The sequence below is a fragment of the Bos indicus genome, chromosome 13 (assembly GCF_029378745.1).
Source record: "Bos indicus isolate NIAB-ARS_2022 breed Sahiwal x Tharparkar chromosome 13, NIAB-ARS_B.indTharparkar_mat_pri_1.0, whole genome shotgun sequence".
In the NCBI taxonomy this organism is placed as follows: Eukaryota; Metazoa; Chordata; class Mammalia; order Artiodactyla; family Bovidae; genus Bos; species Bos indicus.
In genome coordinates this window covers 48,196,041-48,214,622 of record NC_091772.1, presented here as the reverse complement: position 1 = coordinate 48,214,622, position 18,582 = coordinate 48,196,041, and the positions used below count along the sequence as shown (strand labels likewise).

The 18,582-nt window shown below is 41.9% G+C and overlaps 1 long non-coding RNA gene across 1 annotated transcript in view; it reads left to right on the top strand.

Moving 5' to 3' along the window:
• LOC139186516 (uncharacterized) overlaps window positions 1–18,582 on the top strand; it is a 38,515-nt gene that overhangs the window by 1,164 nt on the left and 18,769 nt on the right. The window lies entirely within an intron of this gene.

The window sequence follows — 18,582 nt, the reverse complement described above, 5'->3', positions numbered from 1 at the left end:
GCTTTTGCGACAGCGTCGCCGCTGGGCTTACCAGCGCCCCTGGCGGCGGCTGCACTCGCGCGCCGTTAGGCCCGGCGGGCTGCAAAGGAGGTGTTTTGTGCAGCCGCTGTCTGCCCGCCCACCGGCTTCGGGGTCGGTGGGGAGGCGAGGGGAGGAGCGCGCAAACCGGACGACGGCGCGGCAGCTGTGGCCGGGATAGGGCAGAAGTCGTCTCCGGTCCTGCCCCGAAACCAAAGGTGTCCGCGGCTCTGGAAGCAGGCGTTGGGAGTGGGGCGCTTCGTGAGAAGTATAAATATTACTGAAATACCTAGTACGGAAGAAGTATTTAATACTAGCTCTCTGTTCTTTTCCCTCTTTTGAACTTTCCATATGCCAAAGATACGGGTATTAGAAACTGTCAATAATAGCAATCGTTTCCTGAAAAAAAGTATTGTAGCCAAGCTAGAGTGCATCATCCTGTTTAATTCAACAACTTTAAGATGGCATTACTAGTTAATATAGAAATTATACATTATACTGATTATTGATATATTATTATATTATTGGTATTTATTAATATTGCAGTGTTACGGGACTGTCTTCTTGTTGAGTTCTATGTCAAAGTGAATTTGAATGGTGGTTGTGGCCTCTGAACCATTTCCTTCCGCTCTGTGATGACAGACCCACATTGGAGTTCATCTTAAACTTAGTTCAGAGTGGCTTAGGAATTTTAGGGGCTTCACTCATGGCTCAGTCGGTAAAGAATCTGCCTGCAGTGCAGGAGACCTGGGTTCGATTCCTGGGTGGGGAAGATCCCCTGGAGAAGGAAATGGCAACCCACTCCAGTATCCTGGGAAAATCCATGGACAGAGGAGCCTGGTGGGCTGCAGTCCACGGGGTCCCAAAGAGTTGGGCACGACTGAGCGACTAACACTTCTAGGAATTTGAACATCATTGTAGATCTGAGTATTTATCAAAAGAAATCTTTAGCTTCTTACACAGGTATTGAAATGCTGATACTGAGAGAAAAAATGAAAATGTATCTACTAGAAATGTAAAAAGGATCATTAAAAAACAATGGAATTAGAATTAAATACCATATATAGACTTTCTGGATAATCCTGTCAAGGGGGAGTGAGCAGTATTTCAGTCTCCTACCCGTTCCAATGGGTGAATTGCCTTTACGTTTTACGCCTTGTCCTTGTTTAGGAGACTTTCTACTTGTCTGGAGATTTTTTTCTTCTCTGTGCTCCATGAAGTTCAGTCCGACTGCTTCTGCCTCTAGTAGTTGCCATGAGAACATGATCTGTGTGTGTGTGTGTGTATGTGTGTGTGTGTGTGTGTGTGTGTGTGTGTGTGTGTTGAGTCTTAATTATGGCATGTGGGATCTTCTTTGGTTTTGTGGAATCTTTCACTGCCACCCAGCTACTCCAGTTGTGTCCTGTGACAGACTCCAGAAGGCGTGGACTTAGTTGCTTAGAGCATGTGGGATCTTAGTTCCCCTACCAGGGTTCTAACCCATCCATAGCCCCTGCATTGCAAGACAGATTCTTAACCACTGGACCATCGAGGAAGTCCCAAACATGATTTTACTTGCTTTTCTCTTTATATATATTTTTTCCCTTTCTTGCTCTGATAGGTTTTATTTCTACTCCTTTTGATGTTTATCTCATCTCACTTTTCTGAATTCTAGTTTAATGTTTAATTATTCAACCTCTTGGAGAAGGAAATGGCAACCCACTCCAGTACTCTTGCCTGGAAAAGCCCATGGATGGAGGAGCGTGGTAGGCTACAGTCTATGGGGTCGAAAAACGTCACTATTCAACCTCTATACAGTGAAATGAAGTCACTCAGTCGTGTCTGACTCTTTGCGACGCCATGGACTGTAGCCTACCAGGCTCCTCCCTCCATGGAATTCTCCAGGCAAGAGTACTGGAGTGGGTTGCCATTTCCTTCTCCAGGGGATCTTCCCAATCCAGGGATCTAACCCCAGTCTCCCACATTCCAGGCAGACACTCTAACCTCTGAGCCACCAGGTAACCTCTGTACAGTACTATCAGTCTATCTGATCTTATCTAATCCTTTTCTTATCTAATCTTGTTTGTTGTTGTTTAGTCCCTAGTTCAGTTCAGTTCAGTCGCTCAGTCGTGTCCGACTCTTTGCGACCCTATGGATCGCAGCACGCCAGGCCTCCCTGTCCATCACCAACTCCCAGAGTTCACTCAGACTCACGTCCATCAGTGATGCCATCCAGCCATCTCATCCTCTGTCATCCCCTTCTCCTCCTGCCCCCAATCCCTCCCAGCATCAGAGTCTTTTCCAATGAGTCAACTCTTCGCATGAGGTGGCCAAAGTACTGGAGTTTCAGCTTTAGCATCATTCTTTCCAAAGAAATCCCGGGGCTGATTTCCTTCAGAATGGACTGGTTGGATCTCCTTGCAGTCCAAGGGACTCTCAAGAGTCTTCTCCAACACCACAGTTCAAAAGCATCAATTCTTCAGCACTCAGCTTTCTTCACAGTCCAACTCTCACATCCATACATGACCACAGGAAAAACCATAGCCTTGACTAGATGGACCTTTGTTGGCAAAGTAATGTCTCTGCTTTTGAATATGCTATCTAGGTTGGTCATAACTTTTCTTCCAAGGAGTAAGCGTCTTTTAATTTCATGGCTGCAGTCACCATCTGCAGTGATTTTGGAGCCCAAAAAAATAAAGTCTGACACTGTTTCCACTGTTTCCCCATCTATTTCCCATGAAGTGATGGGACCAGATGGCATGATCTTCGTTTTCTGAATGTTGAGCTTTAAGCCAACTTTTTCACTCTCCTTTACATAGAAAAGTGCTAAACTGCTTAAACTGATATGCTGCCTCCCAGGTTTGAAGTCCTCAAAATTCCTGCCAAATAAAATATAACTCTTAAGTTGTAAATATTTTTTAATTCTGCAGGTGTAAATGAGACACTTCCATATACGCATAAAACAAACAACATTTGCTTTTTTTTTTTTTTTTTTTGGCTGCACTGGGTCTTCATTGCAGTGCAAGGGCTTCTCATCATGGTGGTTTCTCTTGTTGGGGCACAAAGGCTCAGTAGTTGTGGCATACAGGCTTACTTGCTTCACAGCATGTGGAATCTTCCTAGACCAGGGATTGAACCCATTTCCCCTGTACTGGCAGACAGATTACTCTCCACTGCACCACCAGGGTAGTCCAAGAAGCAATATTTGTAACATTGGCACTGATGGCAGACATGCCCAGAGAGATCCATATGACAAGACACAACAGGAAACAATTAGAACAGTCATTGCTCCTTTCTCCATAAGATTGTGAAATGGTCATTGACAGTGGGAAATGGTTACAGAGAAGAACTGACTCTATGTTGGATCTGTTTTTTAACTTTAACCTTTCCTCCTCATTGCTTTTGTTTACTAAAAGGATACTGTCCGCACATAATGGTCAACTTGGGGAACCCTGCCCTCTGCCTGAATGTTAAACCAAAATGCCTTATTCAGGACCTTGTTCTAATGTGAATGGCTACAGGAGAGAAGAAATTAATACATACCCTCCCTGAGGCTAGCCATTCCAGGAGATATTTGTAAGATTTGTTGTTGTTGTTTACTTGCTAAGTCATGTCCAACTCTTTAGTGACCCCATGGACTGTAGCCTGTCGGGCTCCTCTATCTATGGGATTTTCCAGGCAACAATGCTAGAGTGGGTTTCCTTTTGCAGGGGATCTTCCTGACCCAGGGATGGAATCCGAGTCTCCTCCATTGACAGGTGAATTCTTTACCACTGAGCCACCAGGGAGGCCTATTTGTAAAACTGTTGTTGCTGTGTAGTCACTAAGCTGTGTCTGACTCTCTGCAACCCCATGGACTGCATTACGCCAGGCTTCCCTTGTCCTTGACTGTCTCTTAGAGTTTGCTCAAAATCATGTCCATTGTGATTTCATCCTCTGTTGCCCCCTTCTCCTTCTACCCTCAGTCTTTCCCAGAATCAGGGTCTTTTCCAATGAGTTGGCTCTTCCCATCAGTGGCCAAGTATTGCAGCTTCAGCATCCGTCCTCCCAGTGAATGTTCAGGGTTGATTTCCTTTAGGATTGACTGGTTTGATCTCTTTGCAGTCCAAGGGACTCTCAAGAATCTTTTCCAGCATCACAATTCAAAAGTATCAATTCTTGGGTGCTCAGCCTTCTTTATGGTCCAAATCTCACATCCATATATGACTAGTGGAAAAACCATAGCTTAGAGTATATGGACCTTTGTAGGCAAAGTGGTGTCTCTGCTTTTTAATATGCTGTCTAGGTTGGTCATAGCTTTCCTTCCAAGAAGCAAGCGTCTTTGAATTTCATGGCTGCAGTCACCATCTGCAATGATTTTGGAGCCCAAGGAAATAAAAATCTGTCTCTGCTTCTACTTTTTCCTCTTCTATTTGCCATGAAGTGATGGAACCAGTTGCCATGATCTTAGTTGTCTGAATGTTGAATTTTAAGCCAGCTTTTTCACTCTGCTATTTCACCCTCATTGAGAGGCTTTTTAGTTCCTCTTCGCTTTCTGCCATTAGAGTGGTATCATCTGGGCATATGTGAAGTTGTTGATATTTCTCCCAGCAATCTTGATTCCAGCGTGAGCTTCATCCAGCCCAGCATTTCACATGATGTATTCTGCATATAAGTTAAATAAGCAAGGTGACAAAGTATAGCCTTAACATACTCCTTTCCCAATTTTGAGCCCGTTTGTTGTTCCATGACTGGTTGTAACTGTTGCTTCTTGACCTGCATACAGGTTTCTCAGGAGACAGGTAAGGTGGTCTGGTATTCCATCTCTTTAAGAATGTTTAACAGTTTGTTGTGATCCACACAGTCAAAGGCTTTAGCACAGTCAACGAATGAAAAGTAGATATTTTTCTGGAATTCCCTTGCTTTCTCCATGATCCTATGCATGTTGGCAATTTGATCTCTGGTTCCTCTGCCTCTTTGAAACCCAGCTTGTACACCTGTAAGTTCTTGGTCCACATACTGCTGAAGCCTAGGTTGAAGGATCTTGAGCATTACCTTGCTAACATGTGAAATGATTACAGATGTACACTAGTGTGAACATTCTTTGGTATTGCCCTTCTTTGGGATTGGAATGAAAACTGACTTTTTCCGGTCCTGTGGCCACTGCTGAGTTTTCCAAATTTGCTGACATATTGAGTGCTACACTTTACCAGCATCATCTTTTAGGATTTGAAATAACTAAGCTAGAATTTCATCACCTCCACTAGCTTTGTTCATAGTAATGCTTCCTAAGGCCCACTTTGGAGAAGGCAATGGCACCCCACTCCAGTACTCTTGCCTGGAAAATCCCATGGACGGAGGAGCCTGGTAGGCTACAGTCCATGAGATCGCAAAGAGTTGGACACGGCTGAGCAACTTCACTTCACTCACTTCATACTTTATCACTGGAGGAGAAAATGGCAACCCACTCCAGTATTCTTGCCTGGAGAATCCCATGGACAGAGGAGCCTCGTGGGCCATAGTCCATGGAGTCGCAGGGAGTCAGACATGACTGAAGTGACTGACCACAAGGCCCACTTGCCTTCACACTCCAGGATCTCTGACTCTAGTTGAGTGGCCAAACCATCGTGGTTATCCATGTCATTAAGACCTTTTTTATATAATTCTTCTGTGTCTTCTTCCCATGTGTTCTTAATCTCTTCTGCTTCTCTTAGATCCTTACTGTGCCTGTCCTTGACTGTGCACATCTTTACATGAAATATTCCCTTGGTGTCTCCAATTTCTTGAAAAGATCTCCAGTCTTTCCCATTCTGTTTTTTTTTTTTTTTTTTCTATTTCTTTTCATTGTTCATTTAAGAAGGCCTTCTTATGTCTCTGGAACTCTGCATTCAGTTGTCTATATTTTTGCCTTTCTCCTTTGCCTTTGGCCTCTCTTGTCAGCTATTTGTAAGGCCTCCTCAGACTAACACTTTGCCTTTTTGCCTTTCTTTTTCTTTGGATAGTTCTGGTCACCACCTCCTGTACAATGTTATGAACCTCTGTGCATAGTTCTTCAGACACTCTGTCTACCAGATCTAATCCCTTGAATTTGTCACCTCCACTCTAGAATCATAAGTGATTTGATTTAGGTCAGACCTGAATGGCCTAGTGGGTTTCCTTACCTTCAATTTAAGTCTGAATTTTGCAAGGAGTTCATATCTGAGCCACAGTCAGCTCTCAATCTTGTTTTTGCTGACTGTATAGAGCTTCTCCATCTTTGGCTGCAAAGAATATAACCAATCTGAATTCAGTGTTAACCATCTAGTGATGTCCCCGTGTAGAGTCATCTCTTATGTTGTTGCAAGAGGGTGTTTGCTGTGACCAGTATGTTCTCTTGGCAAAACTCTGTTAGCCTTTGCCCTGCTTCATTTTGTACTCCAAGGCCAAACTTGCCTGTTACTACAGGCATCTCTTGACTTCCCACTTTTGCATTCCAGTCCCCTATGATGAAAAGGACATCCTTTTTTGGTGTTAGTTCCAGAAGGTCTTGTAGGTCTTCATAGAACCATTCAGGTTCTTTGGCATTAGTGGTTGGGGCAGAGACTTGAATTACTTTGATACTGAATGATTTGCCTTGGAAACTAACTGAGATCATTCTTAGTTTTTGAGATTGTACCCCATTATTGCATTTCAGATTCTTTTGTTGACTATGAGGGCTACTCCATTTCTTCTAAGGGATTCTTGCCCACAGTAGTAGATATAATGGTCGTCTGAATTGTTCACCCATTCCTGTCCATTTTAGTTCATTGATTCCTGAGATGTCAGTGTTCACTCTTGCCGTCTCCCACTTGACCACCTCCAATTTACCTTGATTTATGGACCTAACACTCCAAGTTCCTATGCAGTAATCTTATATCACTGGACTTTATTTTCACCATCAGACACATCCACAACTGAATATTGTTTCTGCTTTGGCCCAGCTCTCTTTCTGGAGCTATTTCTCCACTCCTCCCCAGTACCATATTGAACATCTACTTACCTGGGGAGTTCATCTTCCTAGATTAACCTTGGTTCCTAAATGCATGTATTCTGGATGTGGGAGAAACTGCACCATAAAGAAGCCACTGGCCTGGAGAAGATAATTTATCCTGTAGGACAGTACCCAGACTTGCTAGATATGATCAACTAGCTGGCAGCATAGCAGATTTTCCATTTTTCATCCCAGTGTTTGCTAAGACCAGGTGCTCTTAGATGATGAGGTACATATTAAAAACAGTACCTATGAACTTCAACCCATTGCCTTACTCTTTCAGTCATAAAATGACTTCCTTCATGAGAAATAATATGTGGGATATCCTGGTGGTAAATAAGTTCAGTAACGTCACATATGGCATTGCTGAAAGAAGTAAGGCAGCAAGAAGAGACCTATCCAAAATAAGCTCTCATCTTACTTCCAGAGAGAACAAATTGCTACCCTTTTGGGGTCCAGTGTAACTGATCTGTCACCAAGTGGTAAGCTCATCCCCCTGAAGTTTGGTGCTGTGTTGTCTCAGATGAGCAGCTCTGCTGTCAAGTTAGACCCTCAGCAATGGTGAAGTCTAGGTCAGTTTTGTTAAAGGGATACTCATGTTGTTGACCAGATGCCTAACTGCAACCCCTGGTCACATATGGCTAGAGGAAGAGACTAGCTGACATCCGTTTAGCTGTGAAGCTCCGTTGGTGCACATTCATGAGGATACAGGTGTTCTCAAACTCAGGAGTATATTCTGAGAAGCTTTTTCACGAGCCTCTTCCCCAGACTGAGTTTCATGCATTGAGCAAGTATTTACTGAGTGCCTGTCAATGCAGATACTGTTATAGGAACAGACAGCTTAAAAGTGAAGATAATAGTTTAAAGTCCCTGTCCCCATGGGACTTACATTCTAGTGAGATAAAGAAATAGACATAAACAAGATGAATAAACTATGTAGTATATTAGATTTTCAACACAGAATGAAGAAAGGATTGAGGGGAGTGCAATTCTAAACAGAATGTCCAGGGAAGATGTCACTAAGAAGGTAATGTTTGAATAATGACCCAAAGGAATTGAGGGGACAACCCATGTGGCCCTCTGGTTGAAAAGCATATCAGATTGAAGAAACAGCATATGCAAAGGCTCTTTGGTAAGAATGTGCCTGGTTTGTACAAGGACCAGCAAGGAGACCAGTGTGACTAAAGCAGAGAGCGTGAGGGAGATGAGAACAGTAGTTGAAATTAGAGTGTGAGTTAAGTGCAGGTGTGACCAGCTTGTTTCTTATCTGTCCTGACTGGCTAATCCATATGACGTATGCTTGCAGTTGTACCCACTGGGAAAAAATTGTTTTCTCAGTGTCCTTCAGAGCACTGCATTCTCCTTAGATTCCCTAATATGCCAGCAGATCGCTTTTGGCTAGTGCCAGACTTAATGCAGAGCCATCTGTAAGCCAGGCTCAAATTGTTTCCCTCTCAGTCAGCTAACTCCTTCATAAGGCCCCAGATACAGAAGGAGAGGGCAGTATGACAGGATCAGACACACTGGGAGTGCAAGTCACATTTCTGAAAATATACTGGGCCTTTGGGACCAACTTGGGCCTGTTCTTCCATATCACTTTATGATGGGTGCAGCCACACCCACTCAATGTTATGACTTATGGATCAGAGAATACCTCTTAGCGTCCTGTGGCCAGTAGATGAAGGCTCAGTAGAAAGCCTGGAGCTGTTTCTGAAAAGGAGGTATAGTTATTTGCTGAAGAGTACCTGGCTTTATGCCAATCTAGGAAGCCTGTGTCGTGATTGGTGTATGAGGACCTGCCTGGACCAGCCTCTGTAGAGTAATCTGACACACAAACTTAGGGCAGCAACATCACAAAGATGTCTGCACTGCAGCCTGGACCAACTAGAGAGCGTTCTCTTGCTCTGAGCCTATTTGGGTCCTGGACCCAATTCCAGTGTGTGGGGTGGAATTTTTCCAAACCACCAAGCAAATCTCTGGACATGAGCTGGATGTCCTACAATTTGACTCAGTTCTGACACTATCAACTTGAAGATAGTATCAGATTCTACATGTGAAGGGCTCAGTCCTGTAAAACTGCCCTCCACTTCAAATGCAGATCCCAAACCCAGGTTATCTGTGCTTCTAATTGGCTGTACATCAGAGATTCCCACAAATCCCCTCAGTGGATTTCAGTAATTTGCTAGGGGACCTCACAGAACTTCAGAAACCCTTTACTCACTAGAATAGTTATTTATTGTAAAAGGATGTAACTCAGGGACAGCCAGGTGGATGAGATGCATAGGGCAAGTTACGGTGGAAGGATCTGGAGCTTCCACACTATTGCCCAAAAATCTCCCCATGTTCACCACCCCAGAAGCTCCCCAACCCTCTCCTTTTGGTCTTTAATGGGGACTTCATTGTTGTTGTTCTTTAGTTGCTAAGTCGAATCTGACTCTTTGTAACCCCATGGACTGTAGCTCGCCAGGCTCCTCTGTCCATGGGATTTTCCAGCAAGAATACTGGAGTGAGATGCCATTTCCTCCTCCAGGATCTTCCCTACCCAGGGATCAAACCCATGTCACCTGTGTCTCCTGCATTGGCAGGTGGATTCTTTACCACTGAGCCACCTGGGAAGCCTATACCCCTGCCTGACTATATCACCTCTCTCTATTCACCAGGGAAACAGGGCACAGTTCCTGAGATGCCAGCCTACTGTTCCCACTTTGCCTGGCAAAGCAATAAAGCTGCTCTTTCTCCTCCATAACTGTGTCTCCATATTTGTCTCCATATTTCTTTTTGGCATTGGTGCACAGAGAGGCAAGATTTTGGCAACACCAGTGTAAGATGGATTTAGGCCTAACTTCATTTGTTACGTGATTCCCATAGCTCCACCCCACCCTCCATCCAACTGTAATCTACAATGATGTTCTGAATTTCCCAGGACTAGTGTTAGCTCATCAGTAATATATCAAATTTTTTGTTTTGATTCTAGACATAAGAGCTATTTACATATTAATTTAAAATTTATGGCTTTATTGCTTTGTGATGAGAGATTATTGGCTAATATTTTTACTTTTTAGAATTTAAGGTTTATTTGCAACTTCTATGCATATTTGAAAAGAAGGTATACTCTGTCTCCAGGGTGCAGATTTTGATATTTATCAGTTGGATTCACCTCAATAATTATGTTACTCATTTCTTCCTTATTCTTTTTCATTAAAAAAAAATGAAGTATACTTGACATACAATATTACATGAGTTACAGGTGTACACATATTGATTCACAATTTTTAAAGGTTATATTCCATTTACAGGTACTACAAAATATTGGTTATATTCCCTATGTTGTACAATACATCCTTGGGGCTTATTTATTTTATGCATGAGAGTTTGTACCTCTTAGTTCCCTAACTCTATCTTCCCCCTCCTCACTGGTAACCATTAGTTTTTTTTAATATCTTCCTTTTTTGTTGTGGCCACATTTCATTTTTTATATTCTACATATATGTAACATACACTATTTCACTTTCTCTGATTACTTATTCTTGAAATCCATCCATGTTGTTACAAATGGCAAATTTTCATTCTTTTTATGGCTAAGTAGTATTCCAGTGTGTGTGTATGTATTGGGGTATTTGAATTAGTGTGTATTTGAATTAGTGGGGCATTTATATATATATATGTGTGTATGTATATATATATATATATATAACTGAGTCTTCCCTGGTGGCTCGGAGGTTAAGTCTGCCTGCAATGCAGGAGACCTGGGTTCAATCCCTGGGTCGGGAAGTTCCTCTGGAGAAGGAAACGGAAACCCACTCCAGTATTCTTGCCTGGAGAATCCCATGGACAGAGGAGCCTGGTGGGCTACAGTCCACGAGGTCGCAAAGAGTTGGGCACGACTGAGCGACCTTACTTTACTTTATATATAAATTCCCACACCCAGGATTGAAATTGCTGGGTTATGTGGTAGTTTTTTGAGACACTTCCATACTGTTTTCCGTGGTGGCTGCACCAATTTACATTCCCCCTGAACAGAGTACGAGGGTTCTCTTTACTCCACATCCTTGCCAACATTTGTTGTGTTTTTTGATGGTAGCATTTCTGACAGGTGTGAGGTGATATATCACTGTGATTCTACAACTTGCATTTCTCTAATCATTAGCAATGTTGAACATTCTTTCGTGTCCCTGTTGGCCATCTGTGTGTCCTTTTTGGAAAACTGTCTAGTCATGTCTTATTCCCATTTTTTAATTGGATTGTGTTTGTGATGTTGGGTTGTATGTGTTGTTTCTATATGTTGGACACTAATCCCTATCAGTCATATCATTTGCAAATATTTTCTTCCATTCAGTACATTGTCTTTCTGTTTTGTCGATGGTTTCCTTTGCTGCACAGAAGTTTTTAAGTTTAATTAGGTCCCCTTTAGTATTGGGTTGGCCAAAAGGTTTGTTCATTTTTTTCCTGTAAGATGGCTCTAGTAGTGCTTAGTTCTATCTTTAACTTCATTCAAAACAATTTTGTTAGACTGTATTGTGACAGCTGTCATATCAGGGTGCAGGTTTTTTTTAAAAAATGGTAGATTTTTGTGTAGACATTTTAATGTTGAAGAGGGAAGAAGAGAGCAACATTTTCAGCATATTATGTTTTATTATTTCAAGAAAGATAAAAATGCAACCGAAATACAAAAAAAGATCTTTGCAGTGTATGGAGAAAGTCTTGTGATTGACTGAACATGTCAAAAGTGGTTTGCAAAATTTCATGCTGGAGATTTGCTGGATTGTGTGCCACAGTTAGGTAGACCAGTTGAAGTTGACAGCAATCAAATTGAGACATTAACATTGTTGAGAACAGTCAGCGTTGTACCATGTGAGAGACGGGTGACATACTCAAAATAACCAGATCAAGCAAGGAAAATCATTTGCACCAGCTTAGTTATTAAATTACTTTGATATTTGGATTCCACTGAAGTTAAGCAAAAAAAAAAAAAAAACCTTTCTTGACCGTATTTCTGCATGTGATTGTCTACTTGAACATAATGAAAATGTTCCATTTTTAAAACAAATTGTGACAGGTGATGAAAAAGTGGTTCTGTACAATAATGTGGAATGGAAGAGATCAGGGGGCAAATGAAATGAACCACCACCAACCACATCAAAGGTTGGTCTTCATCCCAAGAAAGTGATGTGTATACAGTGCTATTGGAAAGGAGTCTTCTATGAAAAATGGCAGAAGGTAGTGGAACAAAACTGTGAATACACATAAAAGTAAAAATTTAAGTTGAAAAAATGAAGTATGGCTAAGTCCCTTCACTGTTCACCTGAAACTATCACATTGTTTGTTAATTGCCTATCAGTTCAGTTCAGTTGCTCAGTCGTGTCTGACTCTTTGCAACCCCATGAATCGCAGCACCCCAGGCCTCCCTGTCCATCACTAACTCCCGGAGTTCACTCAGACTCACGTCCATCGAGTCGGTGATGCCATGCAGCCATCTCATCCTCTGTCGTCCCCTTTTGCTCCTGCCCCCAATCCCTCCCAGCATCAGAGTGTTTTCCAATGAGTCAGCTCTTCGCATGAGGTGGCCAAAATACTGGAGTTTCAGCTTTAGCATCCAAAGAAAACCCAGGGCTGATCTCCTTTAGGATGGACTGGTTGGATCTCCTTGCAGTCCAAAGGACTCTCAAGAGTCTTCTCCAACACCATAGTTCAAAAGCATCAATTCTTCAGTGCTCAGCTTTCTTCACAGTCCAACTCTCACATCCATCATGACCACTGGAAAAACCATAGCCTTGACTAGATGGACCTTTGTTGACAAAGTAACGTCTCTGCTTTTGAATATGCTATCTAGGTTGGTCATAACTTTTCTTCCAAGGAGTAAGCGTCTTTTAATTTCATGGCTGCAGTCACCATCTGCAGTGATTTTGGAGCCCCAAAAAATAAAGTCTGCCACTATTTTCACTGTTTCCCCATCTATTTCCCATGAAGTGATGGGACCGGATGCCATGATCTTCGTTTTCTGAATGTTGAGCTTGAAGCCAACTTTTTCACTCTCCACTTTCACTTTCATCAAGAGGCTTTTGAGTTCCTCTTCACTTTCTGCCATAAGGGTGGTGTCATCTGCATATCTGAGGTTATTGATATTTCTCCCAGCAGTCTTGATTCCAGCTTGTGCTTCTTCCAGCCCAGCATTTCTCATGATGTACTCTGCATAGAAGTTAAATAAACAGGGTGACAATATACAGCCTTGACGTACTCCTTTTCCTATTTGGAACCAGTCTGTTGTTCCATGTCCAGTTCTAACTGTTGCTTCCTGACCTGCAGATAGGTTTCTCAAGAGGCAGGTCAGGTGGTCTGGTATTCCCATCTCTTTCAGAATTTTCCACAGTTTATTGTGATCCACACAGTCAAAGGCTTTGGCATAGTCAATAAAGCAGTATACCCCAATAAGAAGTTTAAAATAGCAACAAGAAAAAAAGAAATTTAAGTTTAAAAAAGTGAATATTTTGTTGAATAAAGTTCTTGGTGAAAATGAAAAATGTGTCTTTTATTCTTTTAAAAAACCAAAGGAATTTTTTTGCCAACCTAATCATTTGAGTTTTTATCTCCTTTGCTTTAGGAAACATGTCAGAAAAATAATACTGCTATGATTTATGTCAAAATGAACTGCCTGTGTTTCCTTCTAGGAGGTTTCTGGTCTTATCTTTACATCTTTAATCCTTTTTGAGTTTATTTTTGTATGTGGTGTTATTAGAGTTTGTCTGCTTATTCTTAATATTTGTCCACTTGACTACCATGAACTGAGAGAAGCAAACCAGAATCTCTTACTAATGGGTTTCTTCATTTCCTAGTATCTCTTGTAGCTTCTGCTTCTTATTGCTATTTGGCACATATCCATAATTATTATTATTATGAATTGCTCTGCCTAGACTTATATTTTCCTTTAATAAAGCTTTGCCTTTTCATCTCCTTTTATATTAAGATGACACCCTTGCTTTCTTTTTGTATTTTTCTGGTATATCTTTGTCCATACTTTTATTTTCAACTTTGTGTAAGTGACTTTGTTTTAGGTATAACTTGCATCCAAGTACTTGTTATCCCATTTGAAAGATTTTTGTTTCAATAGGTGAGTTTAGCCCATTTGCATTTATTGATTTGACATATTTGGGTTTAGGTTTACTTCTGTCATGAATACGATAGGCTTTTTTCTTAGTCCTAAAATCCACAACATGTTTTCTTGTTTTGCTTTGTATGTTTCTAAAATTTGTGCCTGGGATTTATTTTAAACAGGAATAAGTTGACAGACATGAGACAACTGCCTTTGAAAGAATTTATTACTTACATTTCCCAAGAGAAAAGGGCAATACCATACCACAAAGGGCCACAGAGTGAATCATCAAGGCCGGTCAGGGGGTGGTAACAAAGGGAAATCCTAGGTGTTTATTGCTGTGGTGGTGGGAAGTGGTTAGGTGAGGACATCCTATATTGAGCAGGAAGTGAAACACAGTTATTAGGACTTGCGGTTGGAGGATTCATAATCAGAGAAAGCCAGATCCCAGGAGAGATGTAAACAGCTTTGGACATTAGTTTGGCCTTGTGAATAATTGATGTCAAATAGACAACAGAGGATCTAAGAAACACAGAGTTTTTTCTGATAATTTAGATTTATATCATCTTTTTTTTCTATAATTTCATCTAATTATGAAAAATCAGAGAAGGCAATGGCACCCCACTCCAGTACTCTTGCCTGGAAAATCCTATGGATGGAGGAGCCTGGTAGGCTGCAGTCCATGGGGTCGCTAGGAGTCGGACATGACTAAGCGACTTCACTTTCCCTTTTCACTTTCATGCATTGGAGAAGGAAATGGCAACCCACTCCAGTGTTCTTGCCTGGAGAATCCCAGGGATGGGGGAGCCTGGTGGGCTGCCGTCTCTAGGGTCGCACAGAGTCGGACACGACTGAAGTGACTTAGCATAGCATGAAAAATCAGATGAAAAATCATCTAAAATAATTTTATCATTTGACTTTTAAAACATCTATTGTTTTCCCCTTTGAACAATGTGTATTAACATGGTATATTTACACTACATCAGTTGATTTCAGTGCTGTCGTGTCTGACTCTTTGCGACCCCATGGACTGCAGCACACCAGGCCTCCCTGTCCATCACCAACTCCCGGAGTTTACCCAAACTCATATCCATTGAGTCAGTGATGCCATCTAATCATCTCATCCTCTGTTGTACCCTTCTCCTCCTGCCTTCAATCTTTCCCAGCATCAGGGTCTTATCAAATGAGTCAGCTCTTCACATCCAGTGGCCAAAGTATTGGAGTTTCAGCTTCAACATTAGTCCTTCCAATGAACACTCAGGATTGATCTCCTTTAGGATGGACTGGTTGGATCTCCTTGCAGTCCAAGGGACTCTCAAGAGTCTTCTCCAACACCACAGTTCAAAAGCATCAATTCTTTGGTGCTCAGCTTTCTTTATAGTCCAACTCTCACATCCATACATGACCACTGGAAAAACAATAGCCTTCACTAGATGGACATTTGTTGGCAAAGTAATGCCAATGCTTTTTAATATGCTGTCTAGGTTGGTCATAACTTTCCTTCCAAGGAGTAAGTGTCTTTTAATTTCATGGTTGTAGTCATCATCTGCAGTGATTTTGGAGTCCCCCAAACTAAAGTCTGCCACTATTTTCAGTTTCCCCATCTATTTGCCATGAAGTGATGGGACCGGATGCCATGATCTTGGTTTTTTGAATGTTGAGCTTTAAGCCAACTTTTTCACTGTCGTCTTTGAGTTTCATCAAGAGGCTCTTTAATTCTTCACTTTCTTCCATAAGGGTGGTGTCCTCTGCACAGCTGAGGTTGATATTTCTCCCAGCAATCTTGATTCCAGCTTGTGCTTCATCCAAGTATATATTATAGAAACATATAGTGTATGTAAGATTTATATAGTCTGAAGATAACTCTTTCCAGTACTCTTGCCTGGAAGACCCCATGGACAGAGGAGCCTGGTAGGCTGCAGTCCATGGGGTCGCTAAGAGTTGGACACGACTGAGCGACTTCACTTTCACTTTTCACTTTCATGCATTGGAGAAGGAAATGGCAACCCACTCCAGTGTTCTTGCCTGGAGAATCCCAGGGACGGGGGAGCCTGGTGGGCTGCCGTCTGCTGGGTCACACAGAGTTGGACACGACTGAAGTGACTTAGCAGCAGCACAGTGTATGTGTGTACTATGTATGTAATATATTTCCTCTTCCCTCTCATATCTATCACTTTATTTCATTGATGTTATCTGTGTTAACTTTTGTAAAATGTGCTTTTATACTATTAATACCTTTTAACCCTCTATCCTACACATACATATTTACATCACTATCTACCTTCCTTTCTTAAAGTCAGAACTTAATAATTGCCTTTTTTTTTTTTGGTTTTAAATTTCCATTCATTTAATCTATTGTAAGTTGTATTTTAAAGGATTCTCCAAGAATGGTTCACACTTTAAATTCTTAGTTAGGAAGTATCGGTTGGCTTTAGTTAGGAAGTTTTTTGAGGGGCAAATAACATCAGTGGTGGCTGACTTTGTGGCCCCATAGACTGTAGCCCACCAGGATCCTCTGCCTATGCAATTTTCCAGGCAAGAATACTGGAGTGGGGTGCCATTTCCTACTCCAGGGGATCTTCCCAACCCAGAGATCGAACCCAAGTGTCTTGTGTCTCCTGCATTGGCAGGTGGATTATCATTAGCATTTATACATGAATGATAATTGTCTGGCAACCCAGTACCACTTGAACTCTCAACATATAGGAAAAAGGCTGGCTTTACTGGTGCTGCCTTCTCACCTAAAACCCAGAAAACTCCTCAGCATTCTAGGTAAGGGGCATATAACCTAGGCTTCTTCAGTCAGGCATTTCTGGATGAGATTTGTTTTTTGGGGTTTGGCCATTTAAGGAGGCCCCATGAAGAATCCTTTCTTGCTGTTTTGGTGTGAGTGGGGACATTCTTCCAACTTTCTGCAGAGGCAGTGGGTTCCTTGTGTTCCTGGTACAGAAGTGGCATCCATGGGACATGAAGGCAACAGCACCTTCCTCTCGTGCCTTGTGTGGCAGTGGAGTGGTAGCAGCTTCCTTTTCAGAACAGGCTTCAGTAGCTGTGGCACCCTGGCTCTAGAGCAGTTTCAATAATTGTGGCACTTGGACTTACCTGTCCTGCAGCATGTGGGATCTTCCCAGATCAGGGATTGAACCCACGTCTCTTACATTGGCAGGTGGATTCTTTACCACTGAGTGGTCAGGGAAACCCTTTTTCTATATTCTTAAGTCAAGTTGCTTAAGCACTCTGGTTATATAACACTCTGTGTCCTCATTTATAAATGGTATAATCACCCACTTTATATTCACTGGAAGGACTAAGGCTGAAGCTGAATCTCCAATACTCTGGCCACCTGATGTGAAGAACTCACTCACTGGAAAAGACCGTGATCCTGGGAAAGATTGAAGGCAGGAGGAGACAACAGAAGATGAGATGGTTGGATGGCATCACTGACTCAATGGACATGAGTTTGAGCAAGCTCTGGGAGTCGGTGATGGACAGGGAAACCTGGCGTGATGCAGTCCATGGGGTTGCAGAGTCAGGCACAACTGAGCAACTGAACTGAACTGAACCCACTTTATGTGTGTTTACCTCACAGGGGTATGTAGTCAAAATCTGTTTTACATGCTAGGGCCATAGTGGTGAATAAAACAGTCTTTGTCCTTGTGAAGCTGGATAAAAGATGATTAATTGAGCCAGAATATGGAACTGGAAGTAATGAAAAGTAATCAGGTTTCAGATGTTCTAAAGATAGTGCTAAGAGGATTTGTTGATGGACTGATTAGGGGATAAGAGAAAATTAAGATAACGCCAACATTTTTGGCATTAGAAACCAGCAGGATAGTTACTAAACACTATAAGAAACTTCAGAACACCATGGCAAAAGGGAAGATACAAATAGCTTGTCAAGAGGAAATAAAGGTCACATGCCAAAAATATAAATGGCTTTGGAATTCCAAACAGCAACACTGAAAAGTAAAAGCAGTAGAGCAATATCTAAAATTCTGAGTGAAGATAATTTCCAAACTAAAATTCTATGTCAGTCCAGGAATAAGGGTAGAATGTATCTCATAAACTCTTCCTCAGGAAGCTACTAGAAAATGGATTCCACCAAAATGAGGGAGTAAAATGAGAAAGAGGAGCCAGAAAATGGGAGAGAAAATGAGAAGTCTCAGATGGATGTGTAGTTCAGATTGGAAAGGGCCAGAGAATTCCAGGAGAGGTCTCCAGTTAAAATAGGTTTTTTGGCTTATCTGACTTGTATTGGAGCCTTGGGTTCAAATTAGTGGTCGGTACATAGAAAGCTAAGTAGTTGAAAAACAAAATTATTAATTTTAAGGGGAAAAAAGTATACAGGGAAGGAGATGAATAATATTCAATAGACACAGTGACATTAAGACTATGTTCAGTTCAGTCGTTCAGTTGTGTCAAACTCTTTGCGACCCCATGGACTACAGCACGCCAGGCCTCCCTGTCCATCACCAACTCCTGGAGCTTGCTCAAACTCATGTCCATCGAG